Source organism: Macrotis lagotis, chromosome 1 (assembly GCF_037893015.1).
Source record: "Macrotis lagotis isolate mMagLag1 chromosome 1, bilby.v1.9.chrom.fasta, whole genome shotgun sequence".
NCBI lineage: Eukaryota > Metazoa > Chordata > Mammalia > Peramelemorphia > Peramelidae > Macrotis > Macrotis lagotis.
In genome coordinates this window covers 484,512,878-484,527,974 of record NC_133658.1, presented here as the reverse complement: position 1 = coordinate 484,527,974, position 15,097 = coordinate 484,512,878, and the positions used below count along the sequence as shown (strand labels likewise).

The window sequence follows — 15,097 nt, the reverse complement described above, 5'->3', positions numbered from 1 at the left end:
TTATGGAAGTCCCCAGGTATGAGGGTATGAATTGGTTCTTGTCCTTCATTATCAAAGAAGCCCAAAATGATATCACTATTTGAAGCAAATTACAGTGTGATTGATCAGTCCAATATGAACTCAGAATGCTCTACCACAGGTTGGGTAAAAATAGTTCACACAAATACCTGGGGTGCTTATTCTAAACTTATGAATCTCACATTACCTTTGATCTGTTTCAATTCTGCCTTTCTCATATAATACAGCATCCTCTCTGATGAGGGTATGCCATATTGGGTGGACCTGTTCCAGTGTCACCCGTGCTATACAATGAATTCTAAAGTTCTTAAGAGAGAGTTTCAGACGTGGTAGTATCTCTTCTTCTGACCCCCTTGTGAGCACTTACCCATGTGAGTTCTTCATAAAATGATCTTTTTGGCAAGTGTACTTCTGGAGTTATAATAATGTGACTAGCCCATCATAGTTTCATTGTCTGTAGTAATGTTTAAATCCTTGGCAGTTTAGCTCAAGACCAGACTTCAGTGTCTGGTATCTTCTGCCAGGTGATCTTCAGAATCTTCCTGAGACAATTTAAATGGAAGTGGTTCAATTTCTTGACGTGGCACTGGTAGACCATCCAGGTTTCACAGGCATGCAGCAATGAAGTCAGCATATGGCTTTGTAGACCTTCAGTTGTCAGTCTAATACCTCTTCTCTCCCACACTTTCTTTCAGAGTCTCCCAAATACTGAGCTAGCTCTGGCCATGCCTGTATCAATCTTATTGTGGAAAGGATCCTGCCAAGGTAAGTGAACTTGTCCACAGTACTCAGAACTTCTTCATTTACTGTAACCAATGCATCATATGGATGGTGTGACTGACTGAGGGAGTACCTGTGTTTTTTGAATATTAATTGTTAGGCTAAAATTAGCACAAGCAGTAGAGAACTGATCCATACTTTATTGCAACTGTTTCAGAGGCTTCAGTGAGTGAACAATCATCTGCAAACAGAAGATCTTAGCTTATAGCCTTTTCAAGTTGAAGAATTTACCATTGCTTGTGGTAGCTGACCTTGGTGTCACATTCATCCTCAGTGAAGGCATATGTGGCTGAAAATATCATGCTAAAAAGCATGGGAGGATACATCTTGTTTCACTTCATTGGTGACCAGGAAATCTCAAGAGTATCAACCATTATTCAGAACCCAGGCAAGTATGCCATCATGAAATTGATGTACAATACTGATGAACCTCTCTGGGTAAACAAATTTTGACATAATTTTCCATAAATCCTCATGATTGATAATATCAAAAGCCCTGGTCAGATCCACAAGCATTGAATACAGACCCTTTTTCTGCTCTTGATATTTTTCCTGAAGTTGTCAGGCAGAAAACACCATATCATGTTCAAAGTGGGTTCAAGAAAGGCTAGTATCTTTGATGTGAGGGCTGATGAGCCTTTTTTAGTGCTACTTTCCACCTTTGATTTCTGGAGTGGCCCCAGTGAAGGGGAGCACTGTGAAACTGGGGTAGGTTTTGCAATAAAAAATAATCTAGTCATCAAGTTTGAATGCCTCCCAAAAGGAGTGAATGACAGGCTCATGACAATGAGACTGCTACTTGCCACTACCATTAGTGCCTGTGCTCCACCATGACAAACCCTGATGAGTCAAAGAAAAGTTTGATGAAGACTTGGAGAGCCTAATCATCAATGGACCAAAAAGAGGAAAAGCTTATATACAATTCTGGATGACTTTAAATCTAGAGTAGGTTCAGACTACCAGACATTTCAGGGAGTCCTTGGAAGGAATGGAGTTGGAAACAGCAACAGCAATGGTCATCTACTACTGAAGACTTGTACATCTCATGACATTTTCATCACACATACTGTCTTTTTATTACCTAAATGCAATAAAATTTCATGGATGCACCCTTGTAGCAAACATTGGCATCCAATAGACTATGTGATTGTAAGGACAAGAGACAGAAAGGATGTGAGAGTGACAAAGATAATATGTGATGCAGAGTGCTGGATTGATCATAGACTCTTCTTTTCCAAGTTAAATATTCACATTCAACTGAAGCAACAGTCCCAAGGCAAAATGACTACTAGAAGAATTAATGTCAAGAGATTAGTGTGTCTTTCTGAGTAGGAACAGTTTGTTTGCTAACTTGAAGGGAAAAGTGAACCAATACACAGTTGACAACAGTCGAGCAGAAAACGAGTGGACAGCTTTCAGAGATCTGGTATAGCATACTGCATTTTCCTATCTGGGTCAGAACACTCACTAATATCAAGACTGGCTTGATGAAAATGATGGGGGAAATATAGAATCTGCTAAATAAAAACAAGAAGGCTGCATTTAATTTCATGAAAAGTAAAGTATAAGTGAACCTTGGAGAGATGGCTCAGTAAGAAGGCAGATGAAATCCAGTTTTATGCATATAGCAGCAATCCAAAGTGCTTTTATGATGTTATTTTATGGCTATTTATAGGCCAAAGACTTATGGTGCATCCCAATTACTCAGTGCTGATAGAGCCACATTAATTGAGGGGGCATAATCCTAGCAAGATGGGCTGAACACTTCTACAGTGTTCTTAATAGATCATCATCAGTCAATGTAGAAGCCATTGATTGCTTTCCTCAAGTTGAAGTCAATCAGTCCCTAGCTGAATTTCCAATTGAAGAAGAGGTTTTTGAATGCCATTAGATTCCTTTCAAGTGGCAAACAGCTGACTAATTCTTTTCCAGCTGAGATTTACAAGGTGATGGTGATGGTGGTGGTTGTGGGGGAGTACATTGCTCATCCAAAGGTTGACTGAAATTTTCCAGGTTATATGGCATGAAGTGTTTATCCCCCAAGAATTCAAGAATGCCTCTATCATCCATCTCTATAAAGGTAAAAGTAATAGATTGTCCTTTGACAATCACAGGGGGTGTATTTCTTTTTAGTCATTGCTGCTAATATTATTGCCAGAGTCCTTCTCAATAGGCTTATCTTTCAGTTGGAAGATGGTCACCCTGCTGAGAGCAAGTGTGGCTTCAGAAAGGGTCGAGGAATTGTTGATATGTTATTTGCTGCCCAAGAACTCTGAGGGTATGAATTGGGGTAAAGAAAAACATTAATTCAAATACTAAACTCCTAGGAAAGGGGGAAAATAATTTTAAGGTCATGGGGATATATAATATACAATAAACATATACATGTAGATGGGGAACTTTAGAGGAAAAGAAGCTATCAAGTAAAAAAGGCAGAAGGGGGATCCAGAATTAACAATGATAAGATATATGCCTCATTCATCTCCTGCCTATACTTCAGAGCCTGATAATAGGAAGGAATACTACTAAGGGTTACCAGAATTGCTTTGTCTTTTGTAGAGACATAGATTCATTTATTTGTAATAAAATTGAAATAGTGTGAGAAGTAGAGGCCTAAAACGAATAGAAGTTTGTTGATGAAGTTTGTTTTCCAGAGAGCAAAATGTTTGGAGAAGATAGTGTAGATTAGAATGAGAGTGGGATTGGTAGATGAGAATGGAAAATTTCATTTCTGCAGAGAACAAATCTGAATGACAAGGTTAAATGAAGGGGGATTTTTTTAGCCAAAGGGGGAAAAAAGAATTAGTGGAATTGAGCTCCTACTCTCATAGGTTATGTATTAATAGAGAGTAGCATTAGTCTGTTCTTTCCTAAACAGCAAGTAAAAGAGAAAATTAGGTTAGACTTTTGAGTGTTGGACTTCACAGACTTAATTGAAACCACATTCAGTACCTGTTCCTTTATCTCATTGCAAAATGATAAAAGGTTAGTGGAAGATATCCTGCTTAGGAAATAACTACATTCTGGGTTGGGACTTGAGGTCTGATGATCTACCTGGATCAAGTACAGGTGGCAAAAATCCACTGGCTTAAGACAGTGTCTTGTTGGTGAGAGACCTGGTTTTTGGGCACTTTATGTTTATGGAAGACTTATCTCAAATGGTTGGTTGAAACATAATGGGATAAATAGTGCATCTAACAAACAGTAATAGACTATAGGGAAGAGTCTTCTCCTGCAGTCCTTAGGTAAAAAGGGCAGGAATTATTTCTGCCCTCAGAGTTATATTTTAATGAAGGAGACAATACATAAACAAATTGTTAGCAGAGTCAATGACTTACTTAGGTTCTCAAGCTAAAAAAAGTCCTGTAGACAGGTCAAACTTAGTAAGTCTAAAATGAATTAATTATTTTCTTCCCATCTTCAGATTTTCCCTATTCCTAGATTCCTCTTTATTGTAGAGGACACCACAATCCTTCCAGTCACCTAAGCCTGTGCCTTAGTCACCATAACCCCTCACTTGCATTCCCCCTACCCTCATATATTCAATCTATTGCCAGATCTTATTATTATTATTATTATTATATTTGTGAAAACTCTCATATTTCCTCTTCTATTTACTCACACAGTCACCAACCTTGATTCAGGTTCTCAGTACCTCATGTCTGAACTATTGCAGTAACTTTTTCATCAGCTAAATGGCATTGGAGATGAACAGCAGTTAAAGGGAATCAATAGTTGAAAAAAAATTTTCTCCAATAAATATGGTACTAACCTGATATTGTAGCTTATTTTTTTTACCCCAAGTTCTTTACCTAATTTCCTATTTTTTTAACCTAATCACAGGCTTGATCTATATGACAACTATTAGGGTAGCTACACTAGTTCTTAAAGTCTTCTTTAGATTCTAGTGCTTATTTTATTCACTGTCCTTACTAGAGACTTAGGTACCTAGCTCCAACTTCAGAACTAAAGGGGAGAATGTAAGGAGGTTCAATTCAATTGAATTCAAGCTTCAAATTTGACAGATAAAAGAAGTGAGGGACCAGGGATGTGAAGTGACTTGCTAGTCACTTTACTTTTAAAAAATATATTTTATTTTCAATTCACATAACAAATCAAACATTTCCATATCACAGTTCAATAGAAATGAGATTACATATGTAATGCAAATCTACCATGTACAACTTGCTATTCTCTTGAAATATAAAATTATCATATAAATTTCTTTTCCTTTTTCCTTCACTTCCATCCACCCCCTCCCAAGTCAGAAATGAGAAGATGGAAGGACTTTTGTAGGGATGTGTGAATTGAGATTGAGGGCTAGGATTGTGAGTTAGGGAGGACTCATTACCACACATTTTAATCTATTTATATTGAGCTAGCATAGCAAGGAGAAAATCAGGGCTTTGACCCAGGTACAGATATTTGAGAGCATGTATCTCTCACTTTGCCCCAACAGATGGTCCCTCCCAAGATCCCAGGGTCCATTTTCCAAGTTGAGAAGGATTGCTCCTAGACTGAATGCTTGACCAGAATACTCATACTCAGTAGAATGTCTAACATCATCTGGGAATCAGTGACAAAAGTGGTATATACTGATTATTATTCTGTAACCATAAAGTCAGCATAAACTCCTCCCTTTTATCCCCTCCCAAGCATGTCCTTTTTTTCCTTCTGGAAATCTCCACTATTGTTAAAAAAAAATTCCTTTTCAACCTAGATCTCTTCTTGTCTCTTTCATTTCTGATTGTGGTTACTGAACATTTTTTCTTTGATTTGGAAACCATGGAAGTAGAAGGAAAAAAAGTGTTAGAATAGTGTAAGAAGAAGAGGTCCCCCACTAATATAATTTTTGTCTATTTCTTCCTGTAATTCACTTAATTTCTCCTTTAAGAATTTAGATGCTATACCACTTGATACATCTATATTTAGTATTGATATTACTTCATTGTCTATGTGTTTTTAAGCAAGATGTAGTTTCCTTGTCTCTTTCAATTAGATCTATTTTTGTTTTTACTTAGGCTGAGATCAGAATTGTTGATTTTTTTTGTTTTTTTTTTAACATCAATAGAAATATAATAGATTCTGCTTCAGTTCCTTAACCTTTATTCTGTGTATGTCTCTCTTCTTCAAGTGTGTTTCTTGTAAACAGCACATTGTTGGATTCTGTTTTTTTGATCCACTCTGTTCTCTGCTTCTATTTAATGGGAGATTCATCCAATTCATATTTACAGTTATGATTACTACCTGTGTATTTCCCTCCATCTTATTCTTCCTCCCTTTTCCTTCCTCACTAGTATTTTTCTTCTATCACCTCCCCTGCTACTTACTTCCCTGTTGGATAAGATAGATTTCTATATTCAACTATTATAAATATTATTCCCTCTTTGAGCCAATACTGATGAGAGTAAAGTTCAAGTAAAGTTCATCACCCACCCTCCCATCTTCCTTCTATGGTAATAGGTCTTTCTTGCCTCTTCATGTGAAACAATTTACTCCATTCTATCTCTCCCTTCCTTCTGCACCCATTGTACTCCTTTGTCTCATCCCTCATTTTTTGTCATTCCATAAAATTCACCTTATAATCATATCCTCTGTCTATGTATATTCCTTCTAGTTGTACTATTAGTGTATAATTTTTAAGGACTAAAAGTTTCAACTTCCTGTGTAGGGATGTAAGCAGTCTGTGGTGGGATTCAGCTAGTTTTCACTGGTTTGAAAGAACCAGTACCTATTCTCATGTTGAATTTGGTGGACCAATTGTTAAAATGGCACTTGTAACTAGGGGTTCCTTCTAAGTTGAGTTCCTGGGCAGCCACCCAATGTGAAAATCACAAATTTATATTCCTTATTCTTTTTTAATGCTCATCTGCACAACAGCATTTTTAAAGTAATGTTTATTCTGTCCATAAGTGAAAAAAATGGACAGAACTATGCTTGTAATATTTATTTATTCATTTCTTAGAACTCATTATACCTTTGATGAAATACTACATTTTAATTCCTTCATTTTTGTTACTTCAGTAAACAAACATAGAATGTAAAGAGATAAATTGCCGAACAGCCAGAGGGTGTGACAGGCTGACATTCATTTCCACTTTGTGTTACTCCCAGAATATCCCCAAGATATTATGAGTAAGCTGAAGTTTCCTAAATGGTGAAACCAATAGGAAGCTGGGACACAATGAACCAATAAAAATATAGATTTCAAGAATTATCTAATCACACATTTTGGAAATCATGAAAGTAGAAGAACAAAAGAGTTAGAATAGGCAGAATGAGTTTTGATTTTACATGTGTTCCAACATTGACTGCTGTGGTCATGTGACTGCTTTCTCTCCATAAGGATACATTTACTTACCATGAGTAATATAACATAAATCTAGTTTTGTGTACTTCTTTTATTGTTCTTATTTGAGTATTAAATGAATGAAATATTAAACTATCTTTCAGTATATCTTGTTGTATACTTAAAATGGTTTTTAGGGCAGAGAACAAGTTATTCATTTATTTAAATCCCACTACTGTACAGTTTATCTCTATTGAATTCCTTATATTTTCTTTTCCATTTTTTATCTATTTATGTTTCTCTTAGGTCTTGATATCAGAGATCAAACTTTAGGTTTAATTCTGATCTTCTCTTTATGAAAGCTTGAAATCTTTCCACTTCATTAAATGACTATTTTTTCCTCATGATGTTTTATGCTAAATTTTGCCAGGTGAATGCTTCTTGGCTATAGATCTAACTCCTATGCCCTCTGGAACATCATGTTCCCTGACCTTCAGTCCTTTAATGTTGCAACTGTCAAGTCTTATGTTGTCTTGATTATGATTCCCAGATATTTGACTTATTTCTTTCTAGCCACTTAATAGTTTTTTTTCCTTGACCTCATAGTTCTGAATTCAGACTATAATGTTCCTAGGAGTTTTTAATTTGGCATCTCATTCCTGAGATGATCAGTGAATTCTTTCAATTCCTATTTTGTCCACTGATTCCAGGACATCAGGGTAGTTTTCCTTTAAAATTTCTTGAAAGATACTGTCCATTTAGAGAAGCACAGAAAGAATTACCCAAAATGATATTGAGTGAAGGTAACAGAACCAACAGAATGTTGTACACATTAACAATAACATTTTGAGTTGAATGGATGCAGCTCACCTCAGCAGTTCAGAGAGTTAGGTCAAATCTGGGAGACCTGTCATGTTCAATGCCATCCACATCTAGATGATAACAAGCCAAAAAAACACAAACTACAGAATCTGAATGAAAATTATATTTAATTTTAAAAAAATTCTCTTATGTTTTTCCTTCCTATCCCATGGTTTTATTTTCTTTTTTCTTAGTTCTAATTCCTCATACAGAAAATGACTAAAATGTAAACCTATTAAGTACAGATGTACATGTACAGTTTTTGCTAGACTGTTTGCCACTAAGGGGAGGGGAATGAGAAGGGAGGTTGGAAGAAAATTATGTAACTTATTAATATGCATGTGGATGAATGTTGAAAAACTTGTAACATGTAATAGAAGATATAAAATAAAATATCAATAAGAAAACAGAAACAAAAGTTGAAAGATGCTGTCCAGCTTTTTATTATGTCTTTCGAGTAGTCTAGTGATTCAGACATTATGGCTCTTGCATCTACTTTCCAGGTCAGTTGCTTTTCCCATGAGGTATTTAATGTTTTCTTCCATTTTTTTCATTCTCTTTGAGTTTGTTTGATGGATCCTTGATATCTCATAGAGTTGTTAGGTTCCACTTTTTAAAGGAGTTGTTTACTTCAATTATTCTCTGTACTCCCCCCCCCCCCATTTGCCAATTATACTCTTTAAGAAGTTTGTTTTCCTCAATGGATTTTTGTATATCCTTTTCTACTTGTCCAATTCTACTTTCTAAGTAGTTGATTTCTTTTCCCAATTTTTCTTCTACCTCTCATACAATTTTAAAACTTTTTTTGAGCTCTTTCACAAGTTCTTTCTAGACTTCAGATACTTCCCTTTTTTCTTGGGGTTTTACCCATCAGTATTTTTAAAATTTTATTTCTTTAAGACAATGGAGTGAAGTGACTTGCCCAAAGTCACACAGCTAGGAAATTATTAACTCTCTGAGGCTGGATTTAAACTCTGGTCCTCCTGACTCCAGGGTTGGTGCTCTATCCACTGTGTCTCCTAGCTGCCCCTCCCCTATAAATGTTTCAACATTGTTTTCCTCTTCTGAGTTTGTATCTTGGTCTTCCCTGTCATCATAATAATTTTCAATGGTCAAATTAATTATTTTTGGTTGTTTTTAACTGATATTTTTTGCCTTTTTTTCTTTCTTTTAAATTTGAACTCTGCTCCCAGGAAGAAAGGGGTACTGTCTCAGGCTTCTTGTGCTAGTTGCTACAAGCTTTGGATGTTTTGCCTACTGCTGTGCTAATGTTGTCCTGAGATCCACAGGGAACCTGTGGGGGATGGCTGGCACTGCTGGAGGCTATGGGGATCTGGCAATTTATCTTGTGCTGAGCAGTGGTGTCTGCTGTGTGCTGAGACATAGGTGTTTTTGCATTTTCCTGAAGCTACACAAACAGGAGAATGCCTAATTGCCTGGGACTGTGGCAAAGCATACGGTGGTTCTTAGAGCTAGAGTCTACTGGTTTCCCTGGCTATGTGAAGGCGTGCAGGAGGTCCCTTGGTGTTGGAATTTGCCTGCATCTCTATACTGGGACTTAGGCTCTTCCACTGGTTTGCCCAGGTGGGGTTTACTGTTGGCTTGCTGGGAGGCTTCCAGTCCTGGACTGAATTTCCCTGTTCCTCTTCTACTAGAGTGAGGTGGACCTTTCCCATAGTTCTTCCAAGTTTCAATCTGTCTTTTTGATGGTTCTGCTGTTCCGGGATTTCTTTTAGGTTCTATTTTATAGTTGTTTGGAGGTGAATATGAAAGGGTTACAATGTCTTACTGCTTATTCTGCCATCTTAGCTTCCCAAAGTAGAATCTGTAGTCTTAGATTTTAATCTCAGCTAATAATCCCTTTGTGTTCAATATGTCAACAATGCATGGGATGGTCAGGTTCACCTAAATTTGCTCTAGGTTCTAGAATTTCTACCTCTAACTTTATACTTTATACACATATATGTATGTGTTTGTATCTTAGACATACATACATACCAAAAATCAAATCTGTAGGTAAAGAGGGGATTAATTTTGATGAAACAGCTCATCTTGGAGAATAACAGAATATAAAAATTTTGGAGAGACTGCCTGCTAGAAGTATATAGGGAGAGTACTGGGGATGCAGATTCTAGTTTGTTGGAGAAAGCAAAGAAATTTCATATTTGTAACTAGAAAACTATTGTTCTATTTTTAAAATATTGATGGGTATATATTTATGTGGCATTAGTAAAAAATAAATGACCTAGGCTAATAAAAGGTCTGGCAATTGGATGATGCAGAAAAAAAGATCTCCCACCTCCTTATCATTGCTATTATCATTTCCTATTATTGGAATGCTTTTCTTCTCCACATTAGTGATATCTTTTCTACTTAGTAAAATCCTATTCTCTTTTTAAGATTGAATTGAAATCTTCCATAAAAATTTCTATGACTCCTTCAAATGAGGCATGTTTCTTAGAACTGCTAAAGGTCCAGCATTGAGAATTTGAAGACTTGCATTACCATGGTATTTTTAAGGCTCTTTGAGCCTCAATCTCCCCATTTGTGAAGTGGGTATACTTTAATTTGTGCTACTGACTTCACAAGCTTGTTATAAGGCTTTGTGAACCCTAAAGGGGTATATCAATGTAAGATGTAATAAATGTAGCAATTAATAAATAAACATTCATTAAACACCTACTAAGTGCCAGCTACCATGTTAAGCACTGGATATGCACCCTTTTGTGTAGAGTTATTTGTAAATATTATATTTCCCAGCCCATCTATAAATTTCATGGGGGCAGGAAGCATGTTTTACATGAATATTGCCTCTCTCCCAAAGCCTATTACAATGTTCTGCATACACAAGATGCTTAGTAAATACTTTTTGAAGTTAATATGCATGATACTATCTGTACTATGAATAGAGATGCTAACATTATCCTAGGACATCTAGAACTGGGTTTCCAGGAGACATCTTAAACTCAATATATCAAAAACTATCTGGATTACCTTTTTCATAACCCTACCACCCACCACCAACCCCATATCAATTTCCTTGTTTCTATGAAAGATACCATGATCCTCTCAGTCCCTCAGACTCACAACTTGGGTCTCATTCTCACTCCCCATATCCAGTTGTTGCCAGATCCCATCAATTTACTCTTTGCAATATGATTTAATCTTTTCATATGTTGCCTTCTCTTCTCTGGTACTGACACCAGTGTGATACAGGTCCTTATCACCTCATACATGAACTATTGAAAGAATCTGCTGGTGGGTCTAACTGATACAAATATCTGCCACTCCAATTCATCCTCCATTTAGCCTTCAAAATTATTTTCCTAAAATACTGACCTGACTGCATCACTCCTTACCTCCTCATATTCAGTAAACTTCAGCAATTACCTATCATTTCTAGAATCAAATACAAAATTACCTGTTTGAAGTTCAAAGTCCTTTATCACCCAGTCTTCCCCTCCTACTTTTCTAATCTTATTCCTTGTTGTCTGCAAGGTATTCATCAATATAGTAACACTGACCTTCATGCTGATCCATATCAATATACAGCCTTTTTCCTGGCTCTGGATAGTATTTCTATTTCTCATTCCTGCAATGCTTTCCCCTACTCATCTTTTGCTATGGCTTTCCTGGCTCCTTTAAATTCAAGCTAAAATCCCATCTTCTATTGGAAGCCTTTTCCAGCTTTTAATTCCAGTGACATCCCTCTATTAATTATTTCTTATTTAAACTATGTATCACCAATGGATACTATGGAAACAATGTAAAGACTAACAGATGTCTTCTGTGGGTGGTGGTGGGGGGAAGGGAAGTGAGATTAGAAGAAAAATTATAAAATTCAAAATTAATTAATTAATTGAAAATAAACTGTGTATCACTTGTCTGTATATATTTATTTACATGTTGTCTATTCCATTAGATTGTAAACTTCTTGCCTTTTTTGTATCCCTGATTGTAGTGCAGTGCATATCATATAGTAGATTCCCAATAAATGCTTATTGACTGCCTGTCTATATAGAAATATATATGGAAGGCACCTTAGAAATCATCTTATCCAACTTCATCATTAAAGCATTGAATGATTAGCCCAAGGTCACTCAGAAGTAGAAATGGGATTTTATTCCAATTCTGACTCCAGAGTCAGTGATTTTTCCACTTGTAATAAGATGAAACAATTATATAGGGAATTATAATACTACCTAAATTTTACCTTACTTAATCCACGATTAACAGCATCATATAGAATAGGGGCAGGGAATATTCAGCCAGCAGCCTGTGAAATCATTTTGTCTAGTATTACAATGACAACCAAAAGCAGAACTTGAAATTCAATAAATCTAGGAGATTTTATGGGTGACTTAATTAAATGTTTGACCAAATCATGTTATAAATATCCTAATGGTCCTTGGCAGAAAAAAGGTTCCCCACCCCTGACCTAGAAGAATAAAATTATTACATTTAACACAAGACAACCTAGAAATAGTTCCAGACTTACTAACAATTTAATGGCAAATATAAATGGGAAATGAAGTTCAATGCCAGTGAAATGGAGGGAAAGCCAAAAGAAATCTGAAGGACAGCCAGAGAAATAATTCTGCAGGGTGGAGAAGAATTGTGATGGCAACAAACTATTTCTCTTTAAAATAGCAAACCAAAAGCCTAATAAAACCAAATTTAGGAATTCAGAATATCCCTCATATAGAGAGTTGTTGTGATTTATTGCAGCTACAAATAGGTTCTTGAACTTTTATATTCAACCCTGAAGTATCTCTTCTAATGAAATAGCATAGTATGTTGTAGTAGAAAGAACTTTGCCCTCAGGTTCTGAAATCCTTTTTTAAAAAATGATATTTGAAAGATGATTTTTCTTTGAACTTCTCTTTCCTCACCTGTAAGATAGGTATATGTTTTGGGAAGGTGTAAAGTGGAATTATTTTTGCTATACCTACTTTGCTAAGTTAGCTTTAGATCAAAGTAAAAACAATAAAGTAGTGCATAAGGAATTCAGGGAAGATGATGGAGGAGGTCAGTAAATTCCAAGCTCTCCAGATTTCCTCCATTTAATAAATAAAAAAAAGCATTAGGGTGAAAGTAGAATGGTAGAAACAAACAAAAGCTGCAACAGAACAAAGTTTCTTCTGGGGCAACCAGAGAAGATCCAAAGAAAAATCCCAGGATGGAGATTCAGCTGAGTGAAATATAAATGCCTCTGGGACAGCTGGCTCCCTGAAAAAGTATGTGGCAAGCCTTAGGGACAGTCAGATTTGGATGTAGCTTCAGACTCAGCCACAGAAATTTTCACCTCAGACAGTGTGGGAAGTCAAGTGATTGAGCTAGGGAAGAGGGGGAAGCTCTACTGATATGGGATGCCAGACCCAGCAGTGCAGGTGAGATGTGGTCCTGGGCAAGGAGGAGCCAGTATTTGCCTGGTGAGTACAGAAGCAGCAGTACAGGGACACCACTGGCTGTCAACACTCATAGAAGAATTGAATTCTCAGCCTTGTTTCCAGGTCAGAGGTGAGAGTTGAAGGTTATAGTACAGGAAGGTTCTCAGGGAGTAAGATCATTTCCAGCACACTATACTGGGGCACCAGAGCTGTGGCTTGGGGAGGGAAAGGAGTTCAGATGTTGGAGTTCAAGACAAAACCCCTGAGGTCAGAGACATTATCCCCACACCACAGGATTAGAGGTGAATATAAGAAAAAGCTGCTAATTTTTTTTAATGAGTAGGCAAAGGAGAAAAAACTTTGGGAACAGAGACAATGGGTTACTCTTCAGAGGAAGATACTGAAGTAAGAAAAATAAAACCTCTTTTACCCCCAAAGAATACCATCAAATGACTATCTACTTGAAAAGAATTCACAGAAGAACTAAAATTAGAGTTTAAAAAATCAAATAAGAGAGATTGAGGAAAAACTAAAAAAGAAAATAACAATCCAAGAAAAGCAACAAAATTATGAAAAGAAAGTAAACCAACTGGAAAAGGAGATTGAGAATCTTAAGGAAGAAAATGACTCTTTGAAAATTAGAATGGGTCGGTTGGCTAGGTGGCGCACTGGATAAAGCACCAGCCCTGTAGTCAGGAGTACCTGGGTTCAAATCCATCCTCAGACACTTAATAATTACCTAGCTGTGTGGCCTTGGGCAAGCCACTTAACCCCATTTGCCTTGCAAAAAACCTAAAAAAAAAAAGAAAATTAAAATTAGGGGGCTGCTAGGTGGCACAGTTCAAATCCATCCTCAGACACTTAATAATTACCTAGCTGTGTGGCCTTAGGCAAGCCACTTAACCACATCACCTTGCAAAAACCTAATTAGAATTAGGCCAGGAGAATCCAGTGAAGTATAAGAAATCAAGAAATAATAAAACAAAATATAAAGAATGAAAAAATAGAAAAGAAAGTGAAACATCAAAAGAAAAATTACAGATTTGGAGAAGAGTTCAAAAAGATATAACAAGAATAAATGGACTATCTGAAAGCTACAATCAAGAAAAAGAATCTTGATACAATTATACAAGAAATAAAGAAAATTTCCCTTAAGTTAAAACAAAAGGGGAAAGTAGAAATAGAAAAAAAATTCCTAGAAGGAATACTGACAGAAATATCAAAGCTAAATTCCCAAACCCCCAGGTTAAGGAGAAAATATTAAGAACAACAACAGGCAGTTAGGTGGTATAGTGGATAGAACACCTTCTCTGGAGTCAGGAGGACCTGAGTTCAAATTTGACCTCAGACATCTAATAATTACCCTAGCTGTGTGACCTTGGGCAAGTTACTTAACTGCCTTGCAAAAGCCTAAGGGAACCACCAGGATAAAAACTCCCTCTTTGATAAAAACTGCTGGGATAATTGGAAGTTAGTATGGAAGAAACTTAGATTAGACCAACACCTCACACCCTTTACCAAGATAAGATCCAAATGGTTACAGGACTTAGACATAAAAAACAATACTATAAGCAAATTAGAAGATCAAGGACTAGTTTACCTGTCAGATCTATGGAAAGGGGAGCAGTTTATGACTAAGGAAGAGTTGGAGAACATCACTAAAAACCAATTAGATGATTTCTATTACATTAAATTAAAAAGTTTTTGCACAGGTAAAACCAATGTAATTAAAATCAAAAGAAAAGTAGTAAATTGGGAA

The 15,097-nt window shown here is 36.3% G+C and overlaps 1 long non-coding RNA gene across 1 annotated transcript in view; it reads left to right on the top strand.

Annotated features, from left to right (window-relative positions):
• Positions 1 to 3,404, top strand: part of LOC141520198 (uncharacterized) — a 31,301-nt gene extending 27,897 nt beyond the window's left edge. The window contains exons 2-3 of the long non-coding RNA XR_012477557.1: positions 714 to 783; positions 956 to 3,404. This is a non-coding gene — a long non-coding RNA (uncharacterized LOC141520198). The remainder of the gene's footprint in view (positions 1 to 713; positions 784 to 955) is intronic.
• Positions 3,405 to 15,097: the final 11,693 nt, after the last annotated feature.